General features: G+C 39.6%; 1 long non-coding RNA gene across 4 annotated transcripts in view; it reads left to right on the forward strand.

The window, feature by feature from the left end:
- Positions 1-2,521: 2,521 nt before the first annotated feature.
- Positions 2,522-15,470, forward strand: part of LOC148361523 (uncharacterized) — a 61,817-nt gene continuing 48,868 nt past the window's right edge. For 2 of the 4 annotated variants that reach the window (XR_015851132.1, XR_015851133.1), the window contains exons 1-2: positions 2,522-2,761; positions 9,678-9,782. This is a non-coding gene — a long non-coding RNA (uncharacterized LOC148361523). The remainder of the gene's footprint in view (positions 2,762-9,677; positions 9,783-15,470) is intronic. The other 2 variants (XR_015851134.1, XR_015851135.1) reach the window with 2 other exon arrangements.

Raw genomic sequence — 15,470 nt, forward strand, 5'->3', positions numbered from 1 at the left:
AACAACTAAGTCTGCAGTGACACAGTTCAATATTACAATAAAAGTTAACACTGTAGTGTTAGCTCACAAAATCATGGAAGCAAAGAGACATACAAACTTTTGATAAAATGTCTCATCGATTCAAGTTTGGTATAGTGTACTCCATCTCCTTGCTTCTCTTGTACAGAATGAAAAACAAGCTGCTGCGCCATGCACAATCCGCCGCCTCCTCAAGTGAAAGCCAGTTTCACACTGCTCACTTCACTTCAGATGTGGCATCATCTCAAAATGGCTCTTCCGGGCGACTTTTTTGAAATTTTGTTTCTGTCAGGCACCAGCACGCCAATGCTCCCCAGTGGGCACTAATTATCATATTAGTAGCACCTGGCACTCGTTAAATCAGCAGCATTTAAGGATAGCACAAACAGATTCACAGCGTCGGATCGTAGGAAGTTTTTACCCGGGGGCACTGCTCCATTAAATCTGTGATGCCCTTTCTATGCTCAGTAAGACTTTGTATTTATCCAGCGTTACATTTTTGGACCATAATGGACTGTGATTTTGTAACTTGTCATTCCTTTCTCTGTGAAGTGCCTTTTGTTACTTCCCTTCTCCCCATTAAAACTGTCAACTTGATGCCTTTTTGTCCACGTTTGTATCGTCTCTGCCAAATACAACACATTTCAGTGTACCCCAATTTTTTTTAAGACAATTTATAGGCCAACACAATCTGAGAATATTTCATTTTGTCAAGTCGAGCCTGAACAGACAATGAAACACTGCTTAGTGAAATCACTAATTTATTCACAAATTATTTTTTTCGGTCTAGTAAAGACACAACAGTCAGTCAATAAGCAGGGATTCCATGCCGGCACGCCTACAGGTTTGTTCAAGCTTCCCTTGGAGCTGGGCAGCGGCAGCCCGATTAATACCTCGGCAGTAGCCGGCTACGCCCCGGCGCCGTTCATGCACGTCGTGGCGCCGTACCAGCAGCCCCACTACCAGATCCCCCACCCTCACCCGCAACAGGATGCACAGAAACATTTTCCATTCTCTCAAATGCCACATGGTAGAAAAAACAGAGTTAATTTCACACCCAACATCTAAAGAGTAAATTTAAACACTAACTGAGTGAATATATACACCAGTACCTGTTAGATTGTTAAAATGTGTCACTGAAATTTTAGTCATCTTACTTTTACTTTTACTATTTCATCATCATATCATTACTTTGATCATCACATTATTTACTTAGTTGTTATAAATGCACTTTATGGTTATCCACATTTTTGAATGATGTATTTACTTGCTGTATTAATTTGATATTTCGAAGTATCCTTTCACTCAGTAATTTCTGCTATTGAGTCTGCGATACTCTTATCATACTACCTGCAAGATGCAGTCTTACCAAATATCTCTTGTGAAGATATGACTCCCTTACTTGAGCGAATTTCCTCCATATCATATAATTAAAAACGAATTAATCTGTTCCCGTCCTCCCAAACGCATCTGAGTGACCCTAAATAGCCATTAAACACACATTCTTGAGCACTAAAACATTTTCAAATAGTAACTAAACATAAAAATGCAGTTTTATATGTATATATATATATATATATATATATATATATATATATATATATATATATATATATATATATATATATATATATATATATATATATATATATATATATAAAATGCGAGTTTATTATGAGAACTTACCATGGCGGAAATATGCAGAAACAGAGGTGTATGCGTGGTTCGGGAAAAGAAAAGTTGCAGTAACAGTCAAAAAATTTAATAGATTTTCACTAGTGATTTAAAATGGTATCATTGTTTTCACATGCAGCTTCCTGCCATTGCAGAGGTCCGATTCATCTCTAAAACTGTGGGACGATGCTTTACACCGAAAAAAACTACCGTGACCAAAAAAATTAAGGTGCTTTATCTGATCAGGGGGCTTTCAGTGCAACTGGTATCCACGGTTCCATCTTTTTTACATAGGGAAGCAAACATCTACCCAAAAAATGACCTGGAGTGGAATGGACCCCGCCAGGCTGTACTTGCTCAAAACATACGTCAGAAACTGGTGCCATGACGACCCTGGCTGTTAAAAGGGTTCTGTCAAACATCAATTATGGTACAAATCGTTTGATAGCAATTAAAGAAAAACATCAAACGGAATATCGCTTTAAAAAAGCCCTAAAATAAGCTTCAAATGCACATTGAAAAAGTTTGCATAAGACTCCGTTGTTCAATTTATGTCTGTTTTTTGTTTTTGTTCTCCTCTTTTCACACGCCCCACTTGGCCGGCGAATAAACAACATTAGCTTCTGTTGAAAGCCAATTAAGAGAGGCAAAGTTGCGCGGGGGGCCAATACCGTGGCACCCAGGAAACTCGTTATTCCTCAGTGCGGCGTCTCCTGCGTCGGGCGCCCGACCGGGTTATTGTCGACCTTTTAATCTGCGGTTTGATTCCAAGTAACGCTTCCATCATTAGCATCCACTTAGGAGCTCTTAGCTGCAGCCTCAACCTTCTCGCGGCTCTTTAGCGCTAAGCCTCTTTGGCGCGTTACTGGCTTTCCGAAAAGATTCCTACATCGGAACATCGGAAGGGAACATCATGTGAAGCAGTTTGCGGCTTGGGGACACACACCTGGATACTCCTCTTCGCAAGAAGCCTCGACTGTGAGATTTTTTTCGGGGAAAAACAGAAAAAATATTGAGCGTTGTGGAAGGTTCCTGCCCTGGCCCTGACATTAAGTTGCCAGCACCAAAGGTGAGTCAATAAATTCACCTCTTACAACCAACTGTTAATTTGCCCAAGTAAAGTATTTAGACCAGTGGTCTTAAACTCAATTTACCTGAAGGCTGCTGGAAACAGAGGCTAGGTGAGGCTGGACTGCATCAAGTTTTTCACAAGAAAAGCTCTGGTACATACCTTCTGATGTTCTCAAATATCTTTGAATATTGTTGGATACTGCTCAGTGACGTGTGATGAGGTATGTGTCTGGTGAGGCACAGTCAGATTTACAAAGAAACAAATCTTTGTCTTATTCATCATTTGATTGACAGAGCAAGAAAACAATGAATAAACTTGGGCACAGAAAAAAATATTTTACCGTCTCACATTGAATTTTAAATAAAATCTTTGTGCTGCTCCTTTTGAATTAAAGCATCAATAGATACTGTAAGTAATCCTCCATTAATGAAAAAAAGTCAATGCAACAAGAAAAACATGACTAGATGGCTTGAATTGCTATTAGCTTGTTAATACTATCACTACTGATTGTTTGGGGCTGAGGAGTGCGATAAATCAGAATCCTTGGTTTCACTATTGCCCTCTGCGGTGAGGCAAAAGAATTGTGTTCCTCACTCTCCATCTGCAGACACTCAGCGTATTGATGATGCCAATGAGAGAAAGAGGGCAAAAAAACTAGCTAGTGGAGGAGTCCTGGAGAAACGGATGGAAAGCAAGATGTAAGCCTATCAAGGTGGAATGCAGAAGGTTCACTGGCCAGTTTCTCTGCAGGACATACAACATCATGGGCATTACAGGGGTCAACAAGCAAAGGACCATTACAGAGGTCACAGAGGCAGCAGATGTTGCCTCAAGGTGACCTGGACATAAGTTGGGGTCCGATCAACCCCAGCTGAGTCGCCTGGGTGAGGGTGTATGATGTTTGAAAGACCCGAAACACCCTGTGACCCCAGGTAACATCACTGAAGATGTGGCTAGGTTGCATCAGTCGATGTATCTAAAAAGATACACATGATTTTCATAATATAATGAGAAAACTCCACCTTTTTGAGAAAGGAAACCCTAAACCTGAAGTTAATTGAGAAACAACTTAAATACAATCATTAAATACATTTAGCCTTAACTGCCCCTCTGACTAAACGTCACTGGTAAAAAGTCCACTATCAGGAACACAGCTATTCCCAAATGTGCTAGAAACTTACAATTGATCAAGTTGGAAACCGCTGACATAGTAGAATGCCACTGTGAGAGCGGTGGTTCTGATAAGGAAAGCAAAACAATTTCTTACAAGGGCTAGTAAAAACAGTGAAAGTACAGAGCATTTTGTAGGAGGGTTCCTTTGGTTATACAATTCTTTTGGTACCTTGATTTATTTGTATGCACATTTTGGACTTTGATAATGAATCAGTTGCTATGAAGTAAAAGAGGATGGTGTTTGATTAGAATTAGTATTGCTTTTATTGTCATTCGATAAGAACATAGTAAACATTGTTTATACGTGGCAATCAAGGATAAATACGCAATGAAATGCATACAGGCTTCAGAACATAGGGCAACTGAGAGCTTTACACTGCCAAATCAGACTGCCTACCCTTACCATAAGCTAAAAATGACAGCGGCAAAAAGGAAGCACAGCATGGTGTGGATTTTTTTTCTACAGAAAATGGTAATGCCAGGTGTAAGTTGTGTGGTTAAGTGGTCTGCTACTGTGGCAACACCACAAATGAACCCATAAAGACGCTCACACTGCAGAGAGCAACAAGCTGCAACCAGATATGTAAAAATGTTACTGTTCCTGAAAGAAATCCTGTAAATCTGTTATCACTATGGTAACAGAAGGGAAACGGCTTCTTAATGACTTTGTTTAAAAAAGAACTGTACAATAAATGATTTTTTTTTTGAATTGTTGACATATACATTTTTTTTTAACTTTTGTTACATCGCTTTTTTTTTTTTTTTTTCTGAAACAGGAGTGATATAAATATTTATATTTGTTTTTTACATTAGTTTTATAGTTATTTTATTTAAAAAAACAATTTTAGTTCCTTCAACTTTTGCGCTGCGTCTATCACTGTGTAAACTAACTCAAAGAGAGTTATTCCAAGTCAACTCAAGTCAAATGTATTTATATAGCCCTTAATCACAAAAATGTCTCAAAGGACTGCACAGGATTACAATGACACAATTACCTGATCTTAGACGCTGACACAGTAGAATGCCACTGTGAGAGCGGTGGTTCATGACGTTTCCAGGGAAAAGGTATCAGTATCGCTCGATCAATAATACTGTGTATTTACTTGGACTGGATCGCAACTAAACTTCCGAGTATTGCCCATCACCACTAATATTACTGCCCCATCTTATGCTCAAGAAATTATTTTAACTTTTATTATCAAGATAAAAACGACAACAAACAAAAACCTGAACTCTTTTTCAAAATGTTTAAGAAACATGCTCCAATGTACTGACAACATTGAACTGGTGATGCTGTTTAACCTTATCATCATGTCACAGTCTTTGATTGTGAAATAACAACATTGTTTGTGTGTTTTCATCTTTCACAAAATTGAACTGAAAAGTGTTTGAATTGAGGAAAAGAAAATAGGGCAAAGGTTCACGATTGGTTATTTTCGAAAGGATACAACAGTCAGACAGGAACTAAACAACACTTTTGAACTGATAAGCTTCATGGAGCTACAAAAATATCAAACACTGATGTAGCCTAGGATTGCCTTGAGATCCCTTTGGGAGTTTCAGCCCACCAAACTATAAAACATTGTTGGCTGATGTGGTATTATCTTTCCAATTTAACCGGAAAATTGACGATCAGGATGAGAACAATTTTGTGATGGGTACCAAATAAAACCTCATGGGTGTGTGCTCGGGTGGCGGGGGTTCATGTGTAGGGTTACATGCTTGATTAATTTTAGTGTCCCATCAAGAAGGTCTCTGGATGCTTTCAATTCAGTTAAGTTGCTCTTGATTCTACACACTTCTTCAAGCAGTTCCGCGCCATGAAGAATCCTGATCATAAAAATAAATATGAGATATCAGGGTGCACTTAGCGGGCATTTTAGCTGTCCTCCAGCTTCAGTGGAGCTATAAAATAAGCGAAGGAGTCCACCTTGTAAGGGACTCGGCGGGTTTTGGTGTGTAATGCTTGAACAATGGAGCATACACTAGAGAGGATCACAATGCAGTATTACACAGATAATCTGCCCCTTTATGCTTTCATTTCACAGCCTTCTTCCTCTTGCTGCACATAAAGGAAGGATCTATGTTTAAGTAGGACGACACTTAAATGAAACGTTTCATCATTTATCACTCTGGCTTGTGAAATAACAATAGTTTAAATGGTGCTGAACTCTCACGGCAGTCACATAATGGAATCGCTAAGTATTTGAAGGGGAAAAAGTTATAGTGCACCGGACGGACAATTTGTGTAACACATTGGAATCTGTGCAAAACTGTTGACCTAGTATTGTATTTTCTGGACGCTGGAGACATAATGCTGTAGTTCAATAATCTATAGTCATGTAAAAAAAAAAAACAAATACCATGGTTTGGGTTCTGAGGTATAGATTATTTATTTGCCAAAACTCCGTAATTGTCCACGTAATGCCGGACATACCAAAATTCAGGACACAAGAAGTTGAAAATCAGGGATGCAATCATAGCCCAACAGGAGGCATCTATTAAATAACCATATGAGATTTACTGGTGAGAAGGAACAGTAGAACCGGGACAGTGAAAGAGGGGAAACTTGTGAGAGAAACTTGAGGAGGTTGTCTTGGAGGGGAAAGTTTTGAATAGAATATTTTAGGACCATCTTAAAGAGAATAGCTGGAGAAGAATGTCTTGGGACGAAGAGCTTGTCATCTTGGGGAGGGAATACCTTGAGATGAATACAATGACGATCCAACATCATGGGGTGGGAGACCGGAGTATTCATATAGCAGAGACTGGCTAATGATGATTGGGAGAACTGTAGGTGCTGAACCATGACAATAATTACGTACAATAAATTTCAGTAATATATTTTTTTCTCCCAAATAGGACAATGCTACATTTCAGTATGCAACATAATGCTTGTTGTCAAGATATAAGAATATTGCATAGTTTGGGCGCTCTAAACAGATAAAAATAACAACACACGAGAACAAAAATGAAATGCCGTGAGACCTTGTCTAGTGTGCTGCTGGAATTTGCCCAATTTTATCTTTCCAAAAACTCAGGCCATTATTCAGTATTTTTGCTTTCTTCAGACGAGAAACTGTAATAGTCATCCATATCAGTAGGTGGCAGTAGATTAATAAATAATTTTTATGTTGCTCATGAGACAGCACAGTGAATTTAATAACTTAATTTGTTTTAAGATTGCACTGTGAAAAATTAAAACATAAATAAAGCACATCATTCTTTTTTATTTTAAGTATTATGTTCTTCTTTTTAAATACTAATTATCTGCTCATGAGGTAGTACAGTGAAATATTTGACATAACTTCATTTTCAAACATTTTCGACGGGCGGTGTGCCTCGGAACCTTTTTATAAATAAAAGTGTATCTTGTTTCAAAAAGGGTTGAAAAACACTGATATAAGAGATATGCATCAAATATTACATTGATTGCATCGTGTTGGGCAGCACGGCGGATGGGTGGTTAGTGCGCAGCCCCACTGTGCAGAGGTTCAGGCTTTAAGTGCAGCCACCGCAGCCTCCCCGTGTGGATTTTGCATGTTCTCCTGCGTGGGTTTCAGATAATCTGACGTTATGCTTTCATTTCACAGCCTTCTTCCTCTTGCTGAACTTAAAGGAAGTATCTATGTTTAAGTAGGACGACACTTAAATGTAACGTTTTATCATTTATCACTTATTTATCATTTATCACACAGTGAAGAGGTTCAGGGTTCAAGTCCAGCCACCGCAGCCTACCCGTGTGTATTTTGCATGTTCTCCCCGTGCCTGCGTGGGTTTCCTCCGTAAAATCTGGTTATCCTCCCACATTCCAAAACCATGCACGTCAGGTTAATTGGACGGTCCAAATTGTCACTAGGTGTTAATGAGCAAGTTGTCTGTCTCTGTGTGCCCTGCGACTGGCTGGCAACCAGTTCAGGGGTTCCCCTGCCCACTGCCCGAAGATAGCAAGGATGGGCTCCAGCACCCCTGCGTCCCTACGGAAGATAAGCGATGCAGATAATGGATGGATGTGTTCTGTTGTTGCCCTCTGTATGATTACCAAAATCACAAGAAATGTGTTGTTTTTCCAACAGTTTGATGTTCCATCTTTTACTGACCCCTTTGACTGTAAACCAGAGGGAAGCTATTCATAAAAATGTTTTGAAATCTGAAAAAAAAAAAACTTATGTTATGATCCAGACAAAGACAATCTATAATTGTTTATGGTCTATACAGTATACCTCCCGAATTTATGGAAAAAAAAAAGAAAAAAAAAAGTGACACAGTCCTTCATTTTCATACCTAAAAATTAAACCTTTTTACATTTAAAAAAGGGCAGCGTTTGGACTTTGGAAGCTAATCCTATACCTGACCTTGTGGTTCAAGTTTTAGTAAGTTAAAATTCTATCTTAAAAAAGAAGATTCTTTTACAATTGTAAATCAAAGGTTAATCAAAAATATATCAGAAATATTCCCAAATGTAGCATTCACTAAACCTAATTTCAAAGTTTTGGGACCGAGAAAAGTACTAGCATACCTCGCCCTAATTTGCTGCACTTGTCCTTTCAATAATTGTAATCCAGGATAAAGTCGCAAAGCTATTACGCTCATTTAGAACCCCTCTTTAGGAGAACAATCACAGTAATGTGACCAAATGCACTGGTCATAAAACAAAATTGAGACATCATTGGAGTGAGAAAAGTATGGTGCAGAAATGGCCATGCTGTTAGGCTCCTTTTTGGAACTGGTAAGTAAATGGGAAAAAAATTCTGTATTACTCATGAGGATATACAGTAATATATTTTAGCTGCTAGAACACCTGACCTTAAAATTAGGCTTTATTCTTCAACAGGTTGGATTCTGTGGGAAAGTGATGATGGTATTATCTCCCATTAAACCCTAATAACATTTTTCTAAAATCATTAATTAATGCATTTACTTTAAAGCCGGTTATCCTTGCTAGGGCCTTGGGGCACTGGAGCACATCCCAGCCAACCGTTGGCAAAGTACATCCTGGATTGGTTTCCAGCAAATGGAAAGGCACACAGAGACAAACACACTTGTTCATAGGGACTATTTTTCCGACTTGCCAATCAAACTTTATGCATGTTTTGTGATGTGGTCGGAAACCATAGTTCCCACAAACTCAGGAAACCCACTTAGCCACACAGAGAACATGCATACAGGGAGGCTGTTAGCTGGAATTAAACCCAGGACGCTTGAAGAGTGAGGCGGGACGTGATAATTAGTTTCCCTTGACTAAAATTAGTTAGCCTTGACTAAATGTAGTTCCCCTAAAATCACAAATTATTTTCTCTGTAATGAGTTCTGTAACACGTCCTTAATAAAACTGTTGTTACTACATGTTATGTTGATGTGTAACGGCCCATTAAATGCAGTTCATGAATTAAAGTGTACTATAATTGCTTAACATTTCTGTTTCACTCTTGTTGTCACATACCCTCATTCCGAAGCCACATTTACAGAAGGAAATGCATGTTTATATTAGCATACAAAGCACAACTGACTACAGAGTTTGCGGCGCCATCAAGCAGAGAGTACGCTGAATTTCTCCTCATTCAGATATTCTCTCTACCCTGAAATGACAATTATAGAACAATACTCAAATCAGGGAGTCTGCTTACATTTGTGTGTCACCAGTAATGAATTGTAGGCAGCGCATGGGGAGGTTGATGTGCCTTAAAGAGGAGCAACAAACCTACTGTATGTGTAACTAATGGGGCAATTGTGATCACAGAATTGTAAAACACATGGAGGGTGAGGAGATCCGCATTTGCTGCCGCTGACGGAAAGCTTGGGAAGTGGAACAAAGTTGACTGCCTTGGAGAACTTTTCAAACAAGGTAAGGATGGTGTCACAACCCTGGGATAGGGGATGCCAGTGACGAGGTCCAAGGCTATCTGGGTCCAAGGTCGACCATGGACAGATAGAGGCTACAGAAGGTCTGCAAAGAGGACAATAGCCTTATTTTGAACGTCAGTGGTAGAGTAAGCCACAAACTCACAGGCGTACTCTCGAAGAGTGAGCCACGAAAACCTGCGTCTGAGAAATTCTACAGTCCGGCGCTCACCAGGGTGAGAGGCAAAGCCGCTAGAGTGACCCCAATCCAACACTTGGGGATAAAGAGCAGTGGGAACAAACAGCCGGTTCGGGGGTTATTTTCCTGCGTCTGGTGCGGCCTGCTAAGCCTGTCTTACAACAGAGTCACTTGCCCTAGTGACAACACCTACCTCCCAGGCTGGGGAAACACATACTTGGGCCTTCTGGTTTGAGATGGGGCAAAGCGCAGACAGGACGCATGACAGGGTGTATTCCAACCCAAGATCCACCCCGAGGCCGAAAAGATCTGGGGTTCATAATTTTCTTACTAGGGTCTACCTAAGACAAGCAGTGCTGTAGGAGCATTCAGGGCAAGGAAACAAATACGTTCACAGTGATTACCCGAAACACTGAGGGTTAGTGTTTTAGTGGAATGCAAAATGAAACCCAAATTATGACCCTCTATGGCCTGGGAGGACAGGCTCTCATTATCACTCGAGTTAAGGAAGGCGCTGATGGATAGGGACTGCTTGTCCCGGGTAAGGGTATAAGGGAAAAGGCGATTGGGGTTATGCTTGGGTTGTGAGATGATGGTTTTGCTCACCAGGATCGCCCCTTTTGCTAAACTGAAGCGTTTGGCGTCGGGCAGGGTCCGAGGAAAATATCCGGATTCTCCACAGTACAGGCAAAGCTGGTTTCTTAGCCTCAGTTCTCTCTCTTCTCGTGAAAGTCGAGACCGCTCAATCTCAAAGGGATCCCCTAGCCAGGAAGACGGTGGAACCACGGGAAGTAGGTTACAGTGTTGGGATGGGCCCCCACTGTCAGAGATAGCAAAAAAGGGATAGGAGCGGCTGGGGCTGAGCAAGGAGGCTTGCGGTGACCCCTGTCCTCACGGCGTACCTGAGTTTTTACTTGACCATTATGTTCGGCCGTCTGGTACAAGTAGGCAAATGTGCCAGGCACCTCAGGAACATGTTCACAGACTACAGTGCCCCACGACAGGATTTGTTAAAATGATCATTATTATTACCGTATATTATCAGAATTCTATTTTTTTGAATCAGAGGAGGGGGTAAGACGAGCGTGGAGCTGGGGACACCGGCCTAGAAATGAGAGTTAGAGTTACCAGGAGGTGTAAGCAAAAAAATCAAGAAAAAACTGCATTTCTAAATTCAAACGTGAATAAAGCATGTATCAGCTTCTAAAAACTAAATAATCAACATTTCAACACCCGTTGCTTGTCTCCAGCTGCCTTTGAAGGGTGCCGGCCCAGGACTAAGGAGGAGGGACAGGGAACTTGGCAGGGCGTGGCATAACATGTTTGTGTCATAACTATTATGTTAATGCTTAATGTACAGATGTTTGTTTAACTTTACCCTTTAATCCAGTTTCCAGGACCATTTAATATATTTTTGGTGAAACGTATTCTCTATGGAACAACGCTAAAGTAGGACAACACGTAAAGACGAGCATGTGAACTGCATGAGCGATGCCTGTAATAATAAGCACGAGTCAGCAAGAATTAAAGCGTGAATAAATGTGAAGACGTGGTGCAGTCGTGTCTAATGAAATGCAATTTGTATTAGCATATTTAAAAGAGAATTAATTAACACACCAGCGATATGTTCAAGTCGTTTAATCGGGTGAACGCCACTTAATCTCCATTGCTGACATACATATCGGAAACGTGTGGATTTATTGTATATTCATAACGGCGTCATCCGCCATGATCGGCAAAATCAATTTCATGCGGGAACCTAGATATTAACATCTAGCTTTTGGCACCCCTGGAGATTTTTCACATCAAAGTTTTCTTGCAAAGTTCATGAAAGTGAGGACACGCTGCAAAAATGTCTTGCCTGACAAATTAATTCCTTCTTGTTATTGTTAAGGGCACAGCAGACACTTCTCATTGCTTTTCTGTGAGTGTTTTATATCACCTTTACTGTATTGGAATGAGCCATTAAAAACGTGAAATCATGTGATGGTTTCATGAGTTATTATATAATCTATTCCCCGAAAAATACAAAAAAATAAATAAAAAAATCTAATGATAAGCATGCTTCTAGGCTGCTTTTGTCTCCTGTTTGAACTGGTCATGCTCCTCCTAACTCCATATGTTTTTACTGCCTTTTCCAATTGTGCCGCAAACAGGTTGGAGTGCAAAAAACACTTTGAGTATTGGGCTTGGTTTATAAGCCAAACATGGTAACCTCTGTGTCTCAGTCAAGTTCATAAACTAGCGCACTTCAGAGTTTCAAGCAGCAATCCATTGTCCGTAACGGGCTGTTAATCTTCTAGAATTATTACCTTTCCAACCTTACCTTCTACCAGCCATTTTGCCGATAACGACAGAACATAGCAAGTCCACGATCCTTCAAGCTAAGCCAGTCACAATTTCACAGACCAGGTAGTGCAAATTGGGTTTTTGGTCGAGTTACACTAGTGGTCTCACATTGTTTTGTTAGGAATTTTCAAAATAACCGTGGTTTAGACAAGCATAATGTTCTCAATTCTTCCTTTTATTAGCTTCTATTTTGCTTTCATTCTCTCGATTCATTAGCCTTGTTATTTTTTATTGTTGTGTTTTCATAATTCCCACTAGTAAATTAGCAAAAAAATGTGGTGCTCCGGAAAGAAAGACACGATTAATTGAAATATTAAGCTTGAATCTTCAGATCAATCAATCAATCAATCAATCAATCAATCAATCAATCAATCAATCAATCAATCAATCAATCAATCAACCCATTCATCTATCCATCCGTCCATAAATCCACCAACCAACCAACCAACCAACCAACCAACCAACCAACCAACCAACCAACCAACCAACCAACCAACCAACCAACCAACCAACCAACCAACCAACCAACCAACCAATTTATTCAAATACCATTATTTTCCTCACTTTATAAAAAACGCATTTTCCATAAACTCTAAAGTGTGCCTTATAATCCAGTACACCTTTTAGTCTGGAAAATACCGTAATCCTTTTACCCTTGATATTCACTACAAGTGCAACAGTAACTCCTGTTATGATGCACATTGGTCAACCAAGAAGTGTGCAGGTCAAGCTTAACGGATCAGAATTTTCTTTTCTTGGTAGATTTAAAAAAATAATTTCAAAAATACTTACTGTAGAACAGTACAGAGGATGTTGAAAGCTCTTTCTGTTGTCCCATTGTTGCTCACGAGCATGTGCGAGGATCCTTGTTTTGTTCATTTTTTTATGTCAAACACTCTTTCCAGGACTGCAAAGCGCTTGTAATCCTTGCCATTTTGATGACTTGATTAAACTTCTCTTTGCTCTATTTCTTAAGATTCTTCATGGTTTTGCAAGATGTAGATCTACTAGTCGTCTTTCTCTTTTTACCTGCTGATTCTGCCTCGTATCCACTCGCAAATCCTTTATACCACAACGTCCATACTCAGCGCCGGCAATGACGGAAAGCAAACAATGCACACGGGCAAACAAAATATTGCATAATTGACTTGAATGGGTTGATAGATGTGATAATAAGTGTGAAAAACATTTCGCACAAACCTGAAACACTATCTCCATTTAAGTATTATACTTTCAACCATAGTTTTAAATCTAAGATAAAAAAATAAATATGTTTGAATTCTTAACTCTTACTTAACTTTCACGGTCCTTCGCCTGCGATAGCCCAATAGGGCCTGAATTGAAAACAAAAACACATGCACTTTGGCTCTAATTATCATCAGCCAGTAGTTATCGGTTAGCCAATGAAATTCCCAACATAAACATATGCATATTTATGATGTGTATTCAAAAAGAGCCGTAACAAAATACGCGTGCAACTTGGGATCTGTTTTTATGTACAATTATCAGACGCAAGTGTGCACAATCAAGTGATTGACTTCTGGAAAGAGAAGTCAAACTTTTACGACTCTTTCACAATGTCTAAAAATTGTCCAAATTAAAATACACGGGTGCAGATATTTTACAGCTGTAGACTGGCCACTTTTGGAAATGCTTTGGCATATCTTTAAAAAAATATGTAAAACACAACGTTTGAATTTTCAGATTGTGATCAAATTTGACCTGGTAATACTTCATGCTACTGTCCTAGTTGTTTTTCCCCTAAGATCCCCAGGCATGTGGTTGCAAAAACAAAAACAACAAAAAAAGCTACAATATTTTACCCAACACCCAAATTGGTAAATATTTGTCTAAAAAATATTTAAACACGTATTGTTCAAATTCACTAATATATTTGTGATTTATTCAAGATTGAAAAATCCTATGTCATGATGAATGCTTGCGTAAGGTTAAACATCACAGATATATTTGTGCATCTGCAAAATACATGATTCACACCGGATTTCTTCTTTTAATGGTGCTGAAGAAATTGAAAAATTGGCTCTGAAAGTTCTTAAACTTTGTTTGAATTTGGCAATCAAAAAGGTGTACGGACCCTGTATAGGGATTTTCATACATCAAATAATCTAGCTGCCATAAATCATAAAAATGAAAGGCAACAAAAGTACAGCACACTTGGCAGAACAAATTAAAATACAGAAGGAGTCGCCCGTAATGAAATGAGATTTTTGCATTAGTTCCGCCCGACGGGCTTTGAGGCACACGCTGTTTTCTGTCTAATGGCAGGTGTAAACAGCCACATTAGTCCCTCCACCCCGGGTGCTAATTGCAGCGCCGGGTTATTAGCACCTGGGCCGCTAAAAGCCGCTGCTTAAATTAATCCCATGTTTTGGCGGGTTGCGCTTAACAGGGTAAAACGACGCTCCGAAATAGCGCTGGGAGGCGATGCAGCAAAATGCGGCCTTCACAAGATCACAAATTGAAAAAAAAAACATTTTAGATTTGTAAGCCACACACGTTTTAGGGAAAGTGTTCATTGCGGTGTGTATTTTTTTTTTCACCAAAGACCTTCTAAAGTTACATTGATGTGAACAGTCTCAAGCATTAAAAAATGAACTCTTCGTTTAGGGTTAGTCAAATATGCGTCACTATTTCCAGAAATGAAATAAATAATGCAGATAAAAAGTGCAGTACATTGCAAAGGTTGTCACTTGTGATTGTCAGGCGGGATACTTTTTAAAGTTCTGGAATGTCGCTGCAAGTTCTTTTAAGTATAGTTTCTCTCATTACTTATTATACTACGTGTACGGACTGAAAGGGCCTGCAAGTTTTTTTACTGGCCTAAAAAATATCTGAATCATGTGTTTATTATATTTTGTCTATCAATAACCAATTCCAAATTGTGAGCTTCCTTTCATTGCTTATCCCCTGGTTGTACTTCTCCAAGATGTGTGCTTTCATATCCAAACTGTCAAAACCAGAACAGAATTAGGACCCAGATGCGTAACGTTAACCACAAGTTTATTGAGATAAAGAGGAAAGGCACCGCCCGCGATCCGGTGCACGCTGGACGCGGGAAGCAAGCCGCTCACACAATTGGAACGTGTTCTGAAATGCGGAAGTGGATCTTCCGGAGCGGGTGAT

Source organism: Urocampus carinirostris, chromosome 8 (genome assembly GCF_059441175.1).
Source record: "Urocampus carinirostris isolate Australia breed hairy pipefish chromosome 8, RoL_Ucar_1.0, whole genome shotgun sequence".
Lineage (NCBI taxonomy): Eukaryota > Metazoa > Chordata > Actinopteri > Syngnathiformes > Syngnathidae > Urocampus > Urocampus carinirostris.